A 14968-nucleotide genomic window follows, 5' to 3' on the forward strand; every position below is an offset into this window, starting at 1 on the left:
TGCAGTAATTTCCTTGGATGGGAGCCATCAGGTGCAGCTGAGAGGAGTTATTCACCAAGGTGTTCTATCATAACCAAAAAAAAAGGATGCATCGAAATTCAGGTCTAGGAAGCTTTCTTTCTAGGAAGTTTCATTTCACATCATTTTAATATTCCAGATCAGCAGAAGAAAAGAGCATTAATCCTATTAAAGATCACATCAGATGAATGATGAATTTTGGATTTTTTTTTTCTAAAATTCAAGTGGCATTGTTAAAGGAGGAGAAATTTTCTCCCTTCTCCCTCTGTCAGGCTAGGAAGTGAATGCCATTTGTATCAGAGGCATAGGAAATGTAATAAATATAAGAAAAACGAAGAAGATGAATGAATGAGGCACCCTAACAAGTTTCTAAATGCCCTCTTGAAAAATTGAGCATCTTTGAAAGCTCAAAGCTTCCTAGAGTTTCTACGATGAAGCTGTGAAAGCAAATAGAGCTGAACCCCAACGAGGTGCTGCTTGGAGACAGGAGTTGTGAAAGATTCAGATTTAAAGACAACGGCTTTATTTTCCTACGGCCTTGAGGGGATTAAGATAGGACAGCAGCACAGCCTCACCACTGGAGATATAAATCCTAGAGGGTCACTCTGCAGCCATCTGTCAGTTGAAAGGAAGGGAGGAGGCAGGCTCGTTTTCAGTAGTAAATTTTGGGAAGAACGAGCACTAATGGCTTAAAATTAAGAAAGAAAAACACAGGGCTAAATAGTAGGAAATGCTTTATAATGGTGAGGTCAGGCAGACAATGGAGAAACCTGTCAGGAGAGGTCAGGGGCTCTCCAGTAAGCAAGAGATGGGACAGAGGGGGATCTGCTGGAATGCTCATCTCCATGGGGATGGTTCCCCCCAGTTTGGGCTGAGGGAGATTTTTAAGGGAAATGCGTGGCTTCTTGCAAGGCTTTCCCATCCAGGTGCAAGGGGACAACAAGGGTCCAATCCCTTGGAGATGCCCTAAAGACCATATCCAGCCAGGCAAACACAGAGCCAGCAAATAATCCGGAGAGATGCACCCAAGCTGTTCCCATTTCCAAAGGAAAACAGCAGCTGTGGAGGAGGTGGGATCATTGGGAGTGGGGGAAGGAAAAAGGGGCTTTTCAGCAGAGCCCTGCCAAGGGGGTGGGGATGGAGCAGGGGATGCTCTGTACATGCTGGATTGCTGCAGATGCCTGCATGGGATGGGTTTTCAGGGCTGTCAGGTTGATTTCCTCTCAGCTCCCTGCACAGACACCTGCGGTCTGTTACATGACACGTCATTATATTTCTTAAAACTTATGGTGTCCATCATCACCCCCAGGCAATCACTGCAGAGCTGTGATAAATGATACACAGGCAGCTTATTATACACACTAAATCCTCTTCGCTTGGTGGTCCAGAGGTTTACCTAATACATTCTATTCCTCTCCTGCTTGGATTTGTGTCTTGGATCCGTTTGATGCTCTGTAGCAAAAGCTGAATAAATGTGCTAGCTGCCAAATGTAGCTATTTCCTATCATGTCCTACCCGGTGAGAACACAATTAGCACTCTGATTCTCTTCTGTATGTCTTTAAAACTTAACTGTATTAGAAATACGAAATAGCAGAGGTTGGGAATGCCATCCTGACAGCTCAGAGCTGCTGGGATGGGACGGCAGCTGGACAGGGAGGCAGGAGGGGCTGCGACAGCCAGCTGAGCTCATAGGTGGCATTTAGGAAAAGCCAGAACTACGCATTCTCATTGGAATTCAACCATTTGGAGGCCAGCACAGTCATTAACAGTGCTTAAAAATTAATATCCTATCTTCAGGTCTTGCCTGGAAGGCAGCGCAGAAGCACGTACTCAAGTCCTTATGGCTGCCCTCTCCTTGGGTAGTCCCTCCTGCTTTGACACTTTGTCCCAAACACCTCCTGAAGTGTGCTGGTGAGGGCAGGGAAGCCTTCCTGAGCTTTACAGTGTCAGTAAGTGCCGGTAACACACAGCAGAGGGCACAGCTCAAAGGGATGAAGCTTCTCATGGCTGAAGACAGCGGGAGAAGGAGGTGAGGGTGGTAGGGCTGCTGAGAATGCTGAAGGAGGAAGAAGGCTGAGTTGGTGCAGGAGGTCATGGGAAGTCAACAAGAGGAAGCTGAAGGGGGTTAGATGGGACATCAGGGCTGGGTTTGGCCAAAAAGAGAGCACAGAGGAGAAATAAGCCCTGAGTGTTAGGGCACCGATGCTCCCAAGAGGAAATCACGGAATCATTCAGGTTGGAAAAGACCTCTTAGATCTCCAAGCCCAATCTCAACCAGGGACAACGACTCCACCACCTCCCCGGGCAGCCTGTTCCAAATGGGCCCTTTTTGTGGGAGATGAGGGTTGAAAAGCAAGAAGGGAACACATTGACCTGGGGGCTCCAGAGATGGGAAGAGCTCCAAGAAAGCAGCACAGTCTGCTGGATGGCAGATCAGCTTTTCCTCTTCAAGAATTCTGTTTCTGCTGCGCTTGTGGGGGAGGAGAGTTGGCCTTCAGCTCCAACAGTAACTTTGAGAAACAACTCAGGAAGCAGCTTATTTAGATAGCTCTGCCTGTTCTTCTGAGAAAAGAAAAGAAGAACTATTACTGGTTGCTAATGAATGGCTTTTCCACAGCTGATGGTGTTTATGGGGGTGGATCCTCCAAAGTCTCCACATATCTCTGCTAAAGGGGTGGATTTTGCCTCCAAGAAGCACAGCTCATTCATGCACACACCCAGATAGGACAGAGTTAAACATCTCCTCTGATTTTAATGGAAAATAAAGCAGGCATGACGCATCTGTTTAGGAGATTTTTTTTTTTTTCTTATCTCTGAGATCGAAAAGAATTCCAGAGCTGGAAGACCAGAAACAGAGAGCAGCTCATTCCCTGCCAACTCATGCATGCTGGAGGAGTTCAGGTTGAGCACAAGCTCAGGCTTGGATTCTCTGTCTGCTACTCTCACTGGCTGCAGAAGGAGCAGTTTAGACCTCAGTTTCTGTACTGGAGTTTGGTATAAATAAAAGTTTCAGGCAGAACCCACTGAAGTGATTTCAGTTTGCAGGGTCCAGGCTTCCCAGAAGTTAACTCTTGTAAGATTCGATATACACAGATGTTTCTTGGTTGGATGGGAGAAGGACTCAAGTAGTCAGAGGATCACTGTAACCTTCTGGGTCAAGGATCTCCCTCTAATGGAGCCTGTGAATATGGCACCCAGACTGGAAAAGGCTGAAGAAAGCAGCTCCTAGGAATAAGCAAAATTTCAAGGGAAAAGGGGAAAAAAAAGACAAATTTTGAGAACACTGCCAAGTGCCAAGTTGAGGCACTCCAATTTTTGCACTGCAGCAATGCGAGCATCCTCTGCTCCTTGCGTCCATATTCTCTTTGCAACGAGAAGCTGCTGTGTGCAAACAGTGCCTGGGGCACAAGCTGGATTGAGAGAAGAAAACTCTTTTTAAAAAAAGTACAGCCACTCTGAAGGAAAGCAAACAAAACTTAATAGCTGCTACCTCATAGCGGTCGGCTCCGTGCACTCTGTTCCAGGACAGCGCTGATCCATAACTCAAACTGTTGGCTCTGGGAATCTTTACCATGGCTGGGCTCTTGTGGGATCTGGCTGAGCACATTTTAGTTATGTCATTTCTGATCAAGGTAGTGCTCAGTAACAACTTTCAGCATATTACAGGTCAAGGTTAAGAGGGAAAGGGAAATTGCAGAGGGGCGGTGCTCGGAGTGCTCTTTAGGATGCTGAAAAGGGAAGGCTTGCTCTGGAATTAAAGGGGTTATTGTGATCCAGAAGAGGAAAAAGTAGCTCTTGTGACATCGTTAGCAGACTGCAACAACGTGCAGCTACCTGGAAATGAAGCAGCCTTAAACCCATCCTTACCAAACTGATCTCAAACCATCGGCTATTCGGTGCAGCCCATTACGGTTGCCTTGAGGAAACACGCCATGCACTTGGAAAGCAGTTTAACAGAGTCTGGAAAATCTCTCTCAAACCACGACCTGTCTCCCAGCAGAGGCAAAACTCACGCAGAAGCTCTCACTTTTTGCTGGTGCAGGTTGGGAGCGGAGCTGCTGTGACAGGTTGTAACTCACACCCACTCGCAGCTTGAATCCACAGCATTGGAGCATCACCTGCTCTCCAAGCTGAGGCCTATGGGAACACGCTGAGTTTGCAGCAATTTGTACTGCTGAGGGGGGGGGTGAAAGGCAAGATACCAGCTTTGCAAAGCAGAACAGCCATCTGATTTATCAACATGAAACTAACAGCCTCTGAAATGCTGAAGATGAACTTAGACAGCATCGGCTGATTCATTATCCTGCACCAAATAAGAATTTCCTTCCAGCCAGGCAGAAAGAATCAAGACTCCATCATTTCCCAGGCTTGCGTCCATCAGGCTGGAACCACAATTATTTAAAATATTGGAAGGATGAAACACCTCTGCTCTAGGTGCTGGTTTATTGGCTTCTGAAGCTGCCAGGGACTCCCAGCTCCCATTAGTGTCAAGCTGAGTTGTGGCTGCTCATCACTTTGGAGAAAAACAGCACTCTGGGGAGGCAGCTTTGGCTGCTGGAAGTTTGTGGGAGTTTTGCCACTATCTCGGATGAAACTGGGACTTCTTCCTAAAAACCCAGCCCTTCAAAAACAGGAAATTGTGCACTGAAAACCAACAGTGTTGCAAGGCAAAAGAATTATAATAGAATCCCATGATCAACCTGCTTGTCTGCCTTAGAGATATGGAGTGGTATTAGGAGCTGAATACAGGTTATAAAGTAAATGATGGAGCATTAGGGCTGATGGGTGCTCTCAAACAGGTTACTTTCCTTGCCCCATGCTTATGGCTCCATTTTTCCCTATGAAACTTAGCATGCACTTTGGGGTATGCTCACTCCTAACCCTTCCTGAAATGCTCACATGTCCATGGAGTATCTCCAGGCAGCAGTTCTGGGGCTACTTCCAGCACTCTGAATCCCAATGAGGGAAAGAGAGGCTCCCAGCCCCAACCAGGGCTAATGAGCCCCACCACAACAGCCAAGGGAGACATTAAGTCCTCAGGCTCCTGCAAACTGCAGGAAGTCAGGAATGCCAACCCCAGCTATAAAGACTAATTGATGACGACAGCAAAATTTGGCAATATCCTTTCAAATTCTCCCTGTCAACTCTGCTGGGATTTAGAGAATCCCAAATAATTGAGACCCTGGGCAAAGGGCTCCTTGGGGCTCTCCCCTTCTAGCATCCCTGACCCCGTAACTACATGAGTAGCATTCACCCAGCCAGGCTGAGCTGAGGCATGACAAAGGGGTCATGACATTAATTTGTACCTAATTGAGTCTATTTGAAAATCTAAAGCTCAAAATGCTGCCTTTTGCCTTTAGCTTCCCAATCCGGACCCTCTTGGGCTCCCAAAAAGAAGAAAAAGATGCTTTCCAAAAAGCATCCAGCAATGGAAAATTTGGCTGCTCCCAGAGGAACGGCCCCAAAACATCTCAATCCAGCTGCAGAAATGGAAAGAAAAGGCACCTAAGCACATAAGGGATAGGCAAGAATGAGAACTCAGCTAGGAAGAGACGCTTGACCAAGATACAACCTCTGCCCTCAATATCTTGGTTGTTGCCACCTGGCACCCCACAGACAGCCCCACTAGCATCTCCAGAACTGGTGGGAAAGCTTTAAACAACCCCAGAAGGTTGGATTCAACTCATCACCTTTGACAAAGCTGGGACATGCAGAACATGGGCTACACTGAGGCACATCACTGCTTCTCCCGCATCATCTCCCATCTTGCTCACCCCATCCTCCCCAATGCTCCCTGCTCTTCTCTCCCACAACCCTACAAATGCCTTTTCTTTTTTTTAAGAGCCGCCCCATTGTTCCTGGCAGGATGGGCAGAGCGGCCAGCCGCACAATGCAAGCACCCTTTTCTCAGGATGTACGTTGGTCATCCCAGGGCAGGAAAAATGCTTACGATGGGGCTTCCTCAGCATGCTGCCTTCCCCTTCCCAGCAGGCTCTCACACCAACCCTGTTTATCAGATTACCACTCTCCTTTGGTACAAATTCACTTTGCACAACTGAAATATTGTGCATCGTGCACAGCTCTGCGCAAAAAAACAACAACCATAAATACTCAAAGTTGCAGAGCTCCATCAATGTCACCAACTCTGCATTCCACCCAATGCTGGATGAAAACCCCACCATGTCAAGAGTGCCGTCCCCACCTCATTGATGACAGCGGCCTCCATCCTCACCGACAGTTCTGTGGACACCGGTGCAGTAAATAAGAGCAGGAGCCCTTTCATCGCTTGCCAGCCTTTGTCTTTGGCTGCTCATGAAACCCTCGGGCATCCTGAGCTTGAGGTCAGAGCTGGTCTCCATATGCTTGTCAGCCTTCAGAACAAAGGGGTCTGTCTGTGCAACCCCACGCCTACACTGGGCTCTGCAGATGACATTAAGTGGACGTATATAATCGTTAGTGCCGCGTGTTTCGGAACAGTGCGTTCTGCTGCTAAGGGCAGCATCAGTCCCATGTCACAGACATCCTCCCTGGGGACTTGTACAAATCAAGATTCTCACTCCCTCCCAGACATCAGCGTTCATCATAAACCAGATCTGACACAGATTTTCGCATGTCAAGCTTCAGTCCCTGTCCTACAGGCTTAAGATAAGTCAGAAACCTACAGCCATGGTCTAAATTTATATAACCACAGAATCATTAAGATTGGAAAAGGCATCTAAGAGCATCAACTCCAATCCCAACCCATCTCCACCATGCCTAATAGCCATGTTGCTCAGTGCCAAGCTCCACGTTCTTTGAACACCTCCAGGGATGGTGACACAACTAACATCCCTGGATGGCCTGTGCCAATGTCTGACCACTCTGAATAGAAATTTTTCCTAATATCCAACCTGAACTTCCTCCAAAGTTCCCAGCCTACATCTCATGGTGATGCCATTGCACATCCGAATAAATCTGACTCACCAGGTTCTATCCAGCAGAGCAAACCTTGCACTACTGGTGAGCTTGGTAAAATGCTCTCTCATTGCTCTTCTCCACCCCTGTCCAGGATGCATCTCCTGGGGAAAGCATTTATTTTCACCTTTGGATTCATCTTCTTCCCCTCAAAACACTGATCCCCAGTTCATACTTCTCCTCCCCTTCATCTCAGCATCATCGCTAATGGTGATGGCAACATGAATGCCCTTTGGGCACCCCCTGAGTGTTTGGGGTGGGGAATGTAAGGATGAGATAAGAGTTCCTCCAAACTCATTCACTTTATAATTCAGGTGACTTCCATAGGTCTTCACAGAAGCTCAGCATCTATATGCAACCTTTAGCACAAAGAACTTCCTTCTTCTCACACTCAGCTACAGACCTACCGAGGTGATGGCTCTGCAGAATGTCTCAACCACTGGGAAAGAATTGGTTAAAATCTACCAAAGCAGTTTGAAATCTTTTTCCTCTGAGGCCTGAATGAGCCTTTGAGAGGAAAGTGCTTCTCAGCATCCTGACATCTGAATGTGTTGTTAAGGAAGAGGTGTGTATCACAAGCGCGGTAATTCATTTGGGCTTGAAAGCCAGAAGTGGCATTTTGAATGACAATTTGCTTAGGGAGTCCATAAATACACAACGTGATTTATCAGGCCTCAGTTAACATGGGAAACAACCCAAGAGAGGGATTTTGTAATTGTGGCTTTGGAATGATGCATTTAATATATGGTCTGTCCAATTCAGAAGCTTGAGGAAGAAGAGGTGTTTGGGGAGGAGTGAGCATATGGCCCAGCAGTGAAACATAAGATAACTGTTTGAGAGCAATTAGCAACTCAACCTGCCATCTGTGGTTACTTTTATTTGATTAAGTGTGTGCAACTGCCTGGTGGAGTTCCCAGAATTCTGGAAGAAAAGGACGTTGGAGGGATGGTAGAAGCAAACAGGGAAAGCAGTTGATTGTCTCCAGCGTGTTCAAAGCCTGAAGTAAGCTGGAGAAGTCAGCATGACACAGGAGCCCACAGACATGAGTGCATACACTCAATAGGATGGGAGTGAGTAGCTCAGTCAAGCGCAAGGGGCTCCTCAAACTCCCCTTCATAAATTGATTTGGAAGCAGAAAACATCCACTGAGTGGAAATAATCCATGACAAGAAACCTTGAAAGCAGAGCAGATTCCCGCTTTGTCTTTCTGCTACACTCAGTGATGATGTACCTGTTGGAATTTGGTGGCTGGACCAAACGATCCTGGAGGATCTCTCTGAAGCATACTATTCTATTCTCCCACATCTGACATCAGCCAGTGTTGGCGTACCCACAGGGCTAGCCTAGGTTAGTCACCAATTTCCCAATGACACCCACAAACCAGATAGGGCCTTCTCCAACCAAGAAGAGTGTTTCCTAACTGTATAGCACTTACAATGCTGCAATTCAATAGAAAAGGCAATAATGACAGCAGAGCAGCAAGATCCCAAGCTGCAGTAAGCAGGAGTCACTCAAACATAACAGCCAGAGGCATAGAAATAAAGGAAAGAAGCTGCTTACCTTGGTACACAAGAACCTCCAGCAAGATGCCCTCACCTCCCCCTGCCAACCCTTAAATGAGGGCTGGGAAGGGGTGGATCCTGGCTCCAGCTTTCCATCACTCAGGCACATTGCACACACCTGAGCTCCCCTGGGCTGGCCCTGCCTTCCCACCAGGTGCTCCACCACTGCTTCAAACTGTGACTTAGCATTTTCACTACACATGCACTCAAAACTCAGGCCTTTATGCCCCAGCTAAAAACTCTATCTCCAAACACAAGGTCCCATATCTATACAGTGAACTTTGCAGTGAGATGGCATGGAAATGAAGTTTCCATCCCTTCCTTTGCTTTCTTTTCTCCATGCTGGTGACAGGTTGAAGGCTGAACTACGTGATCCTTTCCAACCTTAATGATTCTATATTTCTCTTTATACTCAAGATATGTTTCTGACCTGAGCCAGCATAACTGCTTCCCTTGCTTGCAAAGCTGTATTTTTGTCTATTTAATCATCTAAAATCTTTTCTGTCCTTCATTCTTCAGTGCACGTGGAGCAGACAGGCTGCAAGAGGTCATAGCAAAGAGGTTGTTTGGAGATTCCATAGGTTGCTCTAACCTTGAGAAGAGATTACCCACATGGCCATCCTTAGTGGTATCTCAGACAAGTGCTGCAACTGCTGGACCTTGGCTAAAGGCAATGAAGACAACGGCTTTGCAGGGATCACATCCAAGGTTTGTTGTTTTTTCACAAAGCACAACAAGAATATTTTCCAGAAACAACAGAAATCTTTGCAAGGAGAAGAAAACACTTCCAAGTTGTGTCTGGTTGGAGAAAACTTTGCATCTTTATCCAGTAGGATGAGATTTAGAAGGGAAACGTAGCCTGGTCTGCAGGAAAGCAAGGCTTAGGCACAGGAGAAATCAAATCGCTACCCACAGAAATGTTAAAAAAAAAATCCAAAAAGAAGTTTCGGATCCCTCCTCATGACTCATAACTTCAGCATTATTCACCAGAAATGATTCAAAATGACGCCGCTATTCCCCACCTCTGGAAGTCCCACTCATCCTGTCTGCCCCAGCAGCCGCCGCGATGCGGAGCAGCACCCGCTCTGCTGGGCCACCAGCTCTGCCTTGGGGACCCAAAATAACCCAGGGAAAACCTCTGCCAGCTCTATAAGGAGAAAAACAGGGCACCCTTGTTTTTAGTATCCATTCAGCTGCTTAAAAGAGCAGGAAATTTGGGCCATTTGCTTTAACCATTGTATCTTCTGTTATTCATCAATTTTGGAAAACAGCCTCTAAAATTGTTTCCGGCTCCCCTTTCCCATGTAAATCACTCCAAGGTTTTGTGTTTTTGCTTTAAAAAAAAAAAAGAGGCCAAACATTCTGTTGTTCACAGCAATATTTTTCAGTTCATTCTAATTTAGCAACTCCGTCGAGCTCTCCTTTCCCTACAAGCCTGCAAACAGAGGAAGCAGTTCCTGCCTGCGGCTGCACGCAACCAACAAATGCTGAATGTTTTTTTCCTGTCCCCTGTTAATGCTCCGTCAGCTCCCTCCAGTAATGAAGGGGCATTGGTCACCTGCATAGCCTTGGATGTCTTCCAAGTGGTGTCTCTGCTTTGGCAAGGGTTGGGATGATGGAGAAGGTCTTTTGTACCCTCAGGGTGATGCTGCGCTTCAGGAAATCGCAGTGCTCAGGTTTGGGGAGAAAAATTTGGATTTGTAGTTGTTGGTTTTTTTTCTGATGTCAAATAGCTTCTCCAGGTTTTAGGGAAAAGATGTGCAAAGCCTCCATAGAGGTGTTCAAGAACCATGGAGGTGTGGCACTGAAGGACATGGTTAGTGGGCATGGTTGGTTAAGTTGGGGTTGGGCTTGGGCATCTCAGTGGTCTTTTAAAACCTGAACGATTCAGTGATTCTAAGTTGGGATATGGTCATAACCAGCCATAGCAGCATAGTGTGCTCATGGGATGCCACCTCAGATGCTTCTGGAGACAAGCACAGCCAAATAAATCAGGTTTAACGGAGAATCCCTTTGTGCCTACAACAAGGTCCCTGCCCAGAGCCTGGAGTAGATATTTCACCCACTGTTTTCCCCAAATCTCAGCTTCAGCACTCATGTGGTGGGGCAAAACTATGGTGTCGGTCTTTTGAAACTCCGTTAAACTGCACAGCAATTGAGGCTCCTCTTGTCCTTTGCCCAAATACAAGAAGACACCACACAGCTCCAGGATGAAGCTAGACCTCCTTTCACCCTTTCCAGGCAATGGAACCTGGAATTTCTCAGCCAGGATGTGCAGAATCAGTTTTCAGCGCTCACACATGCGTGCGCAGATGGGGGGGAAAAAAAAAATGCAGAAAAAAATAAATATTCACACGGCGGCTTTTCCTTCTGGAAATCCCCCACTTGGTCCTCGGTGAGTCAGCCCAAATGGTGACCTTGGAACTACGATGGGAATGTCGTCGGACGTCAAAGGAGGGAAGGCTTTGCCGCAACAGCACAAAACGTGACTGCAACACGAGCCTCCAACCCAACGGCCAAATGGCTGCAAAGCGCCTGAGTGCTGGGAAGCAGGTTGAGTGGGTGCTCTGTGAGAGTGGGATTTGGTTTTAGCAGAGTTTTGCAAGAGTTCGAAGAAGTTACCCCAACGCCCCCACGCTTTGAAGCTGAGGAACAACAGCCTGATGATTACTTTTTGGCTATAGAGCGTTTCTCAAAAAAAAAAAAAAAAAGCCAAACTAAACGCTCTGGTAAAATGAAACAGTGCTTGTTTTTGGATCAACTCCACCCGCAGAAACAGATGTGTGAGTGTGCTATTAGTGACTTTATATCATATCATGGGAATGCATAGGAAAGGAAGCTCATGGTTGGGAGAGGAAGGTCGGACATGGCAAACGTAATTCCTAAATCTGCCATGCACACAGAGCCCAGGCATTGAATTTAAGGCTGGTTGGGTTGGGGTCTGCTGAGAAGTCAGTGGACTTGGTGGCTTATCCTTGCTTACAAGCTGCCCTTCTTGTTTTTTTAGGCTGAAAATTCACCCATTTTCTTGGAAGGGGGAGCAAAAATGGGGAGCCAGGAACATGAATATAAGGAGAAAATTGCTGTGACTTCTTCCATTACAACGTTCATGAGTATTTCTTCACTTTCCAAGCAGAAAACCTCCAAAATACATCCAAGCCAAGCCTGGGTTATCACAGAGAAATCACACTATGGATGCAGGGGATATCACTCCCATGTCACAAGTTCCCTAATGCAAGACCAAGCCCCTTTTCCCACTCAGTTCAGACCCCACTGACTATGGAGACATTGGCAAAGGCAGAGAAGGAAAACACCACACCACAGACATTGCAGTAGCACCCAGCCTTGCCTTGACGATTCTGTAGCAGCAGTCTGGAGCAGGATTTGCCACCAGGAGACCAAAGCAAGGCATTTCCCCTGCCTCTTCCCGTGCCTGTCTGTCCATGCATATTCTTTGTTCCCCTCCTGACTTCCCAGGAAAGCACTGCATACTTCAGTGAGATAAGGGCAGAGAGGAGTCCTTGGAACCTCATGCTGACCTCAGCAGCAGAGTCTTGCTTACACCTTCTCCTGAAAGGATATGAACATGTTGCAACTAACCATCTGCTCTGCCCCTACCTCTTCCGCTCCAGCTCTGACTTCCATAAGAACCAGAGCCACCAAGGAGCAGGAGATCAGTGCTAACGAATGGGTAAAGGGCAGCTCTGTCTCCTCATGCAGACAACCCTTTCAGCCCACACATGGGCATCTTTGGGATGGGAGCCTTCCCATTGCAGGAGAACATCTTCTGGGATGCAAGCCTGCAAGTAGATGGGACGGTACCCACAAAAATCTTGAGACAACACCAAGAAAAATTTCTGCTGTAAAGAGGGCCCTTCACATTAATGCTCCAAGCAGGGGAAGGCATTGACTTGCATTTTTTAGGTCACAGCGGCAGCAGAGGAAGTCTGGCGGGGCCGTGGTGTGGGATGGAGATTGCTCTCCTGGGTGACTCCAGAAAGCAATAAAAAAGACAATAAGGAGAAAGATAATAAAACCCTGCAGCTTTTATATTCTCCCCACAAAGGCAGACTTTTCAGGAAGGAATAATGTTTGCCTACAGATTTACCAGCCCCCAGGTGCGGGATGCAAAGGACAGCTGACGTTACTGGCAGCACGGCCATGACCCTGTGAGGAGGTGGCACTGGGTTCAGACAGAGCCCTGGGGACAAGGATGGGACAACACGGATGCTTAGTCATCCAGCTGATGATAACGAGGCCACACAGCAGAAATAGGTCTGGAAGTATCCTTTCCCTGTAGTGCCCTAATAGGGGGCCTTGTACCAGCAGCCATTCCTTTTTGTCCCTCTGGTGAACATCATCGTGCCTTGTAGGGCCCTGCAAAAACAATGCCATATCCTTGGGGCATCCAGCTGGCACGTGAAGATTCAGGGCGAGAAACATCAGCGTTGGCTTCTCCAAGGTCTAAGAGTGACTGCAGTCCTTCTCTTCATCCTTAAGCCTTCAGCTCTTGTAAATGCCTGCAGCACCTGAGGACCTCCATCAGCTCACGCTGGGCATGGACAAGCATAAGAAGTCCCAATGTCAAAGCAGCAAGGCGCTGTGGTGCCATGCCAAAGGCCATGACTCCTTGCAGGTTGTGTTTGGTCCCACAAGGATGTCATGAGCTGGATTTTCAGGGCTGCTCCACACGACTCCCTCCCATCACCACCAGTTTTATATCCGCAGGATTACAAATCTCTGGGAAAGGAGGGATGAACAAATCCCTCCCCAGGAAGTATCCTTAAATGCACCGTGTTACTCTGACAGCTGGCACGGAGGTGACAGTCCCATCAAGCCACCGTGATAACAATAACTCCAGCAGCTTCTCTGTCAGTGTGTTGAATTAATACCATTTGAAACAGGCTCAGCTATTGCATCTCCTGGCAGAACCCGCGACAGTCAGTGTAATTTATTGTTTCTGTTGCATGCTCGTTTGTATTCCCAAGCAGCCTTGGGGAGTAATTTCTCAATGAGCAGACAGCAGCTGGGGGAGAGGAGTTGAGCTGGGAGGCTGGGAGTGGGCCGAGGACACGGGGATCTCACTGGGAAGTCCAGGCAGAGCAGCAGCAGGACACACGGACACAGCCCCAGGAGCACAATGAGATGAGGTACTACCAAGCAGCCAACGTTCCAATGGTGACATCCACTCAATTGCTTGAAACTCCGCCATCTGGAAGCATGAGGTGGGAGAGTCCAGCACAGCACATAGAAGACCAAAATCAAGTCAGAAGCTGGATCGGATCATTGATTCATAGACTCACATGGGTTGGAAGGGACCTTATAGATCACCTAATTCCAACCCTAGTTGGGATTGCCATCCATTAGATCAGGATTAGGACATAAAGCCCAACATTGTCTTCTACAAAGCTATCATCAGGACAGTCATATACTTAATGTAGCCCTAGCCTTCAGCTGTCCTTAGCCCAGTGGCTTGCTGGGACAAATGAGGTTTCCATGCACCAATGACCAATATTGTAATTACAGCAGTGTCCCTGGACACATGTTCCCAAAGGTGAACCAAGGGCACCCCAGCTAACCTCACACAATTGGAACCAGCCACCTCTTCCTGGTTGTTTTTGCACTGAAAGAGATGGCGTGCTTGACTCCCACCCTTTCCAGGCTGTTCATAATTTTGTAGACATCTACCCAAGTGCTGCACATCCTCAGGGTGCCCCTGCAGGAAAACCAGCCCTATAAGGCCAACCCTGCTCCCAGATCAGCAATGAGAGGAATGGTTTTGGAGCTTGGGATGGGGAAAGAGCAAAAATCATCTTCCAAGAAACGTTCCTGAGTTTGGTTTTCACCCTGAGGCAGTCTGAGCAGTTGGCATTTCTCTTTCATCTCTTCTTCCCCCTGGAACAAGAATGCCTAAATATATATATTCTGAACTATCGGAATGTTTTGTTCCAGGGTGACTGAAATATCATGCTAATATTAGAGGTACCGTGTGATTATAGAATTACATGAACGCCAGTATGCAATGAGAAGGCTTGAGCGGGTCTCTTTCATATTCTTCTCTCAACATTTTTCAATGATACGATGGCATTTCCTGCAAAGGATTCAATTGCAGCAAAGCCATTTCCAATGGAAAATTGTGCCGCCAGGCTCACTCCAGCAACAGAATCAGATGGATAACGGCCAACAGCATGAACACTGGTGAAAACACGGCACGGTTCCTCTGCACACGCAAAACACAGGGCAAAATCCATCCCTCCTACCACCGTGGTTGAAAAACACATTAATCTTGCAGAACACAGCCAGCAGACAGGAGCCAAAAGGTTGACACTGGGGTGTGGTGGAGGGGAGACATATTTACATGCTATTGCTCAGCAGGTCACAGAAACAGGATGCTGATAACATCCTGCAAACTTCCTCCCTGAACCGGCGTGGA

The sequence above is a fragment of the Meleagris gallopavo genome, chromosome 13 (genome assembly GCF_000146605.3).
Source record: "Meleagris gallopavo isolate NT-WF06-2002-E0010 breed Aviagen turkey brand Nicholas breeding stock chromosome 13, Turkey_5.1, whole genome shotgun sequence".
Classification (NCBI taxonomy): Eukaryota; Metazoa; Chordata; class Aves; order Galliformes; family Phasianidae; genus Meleagris; species Meleagris gallopavo.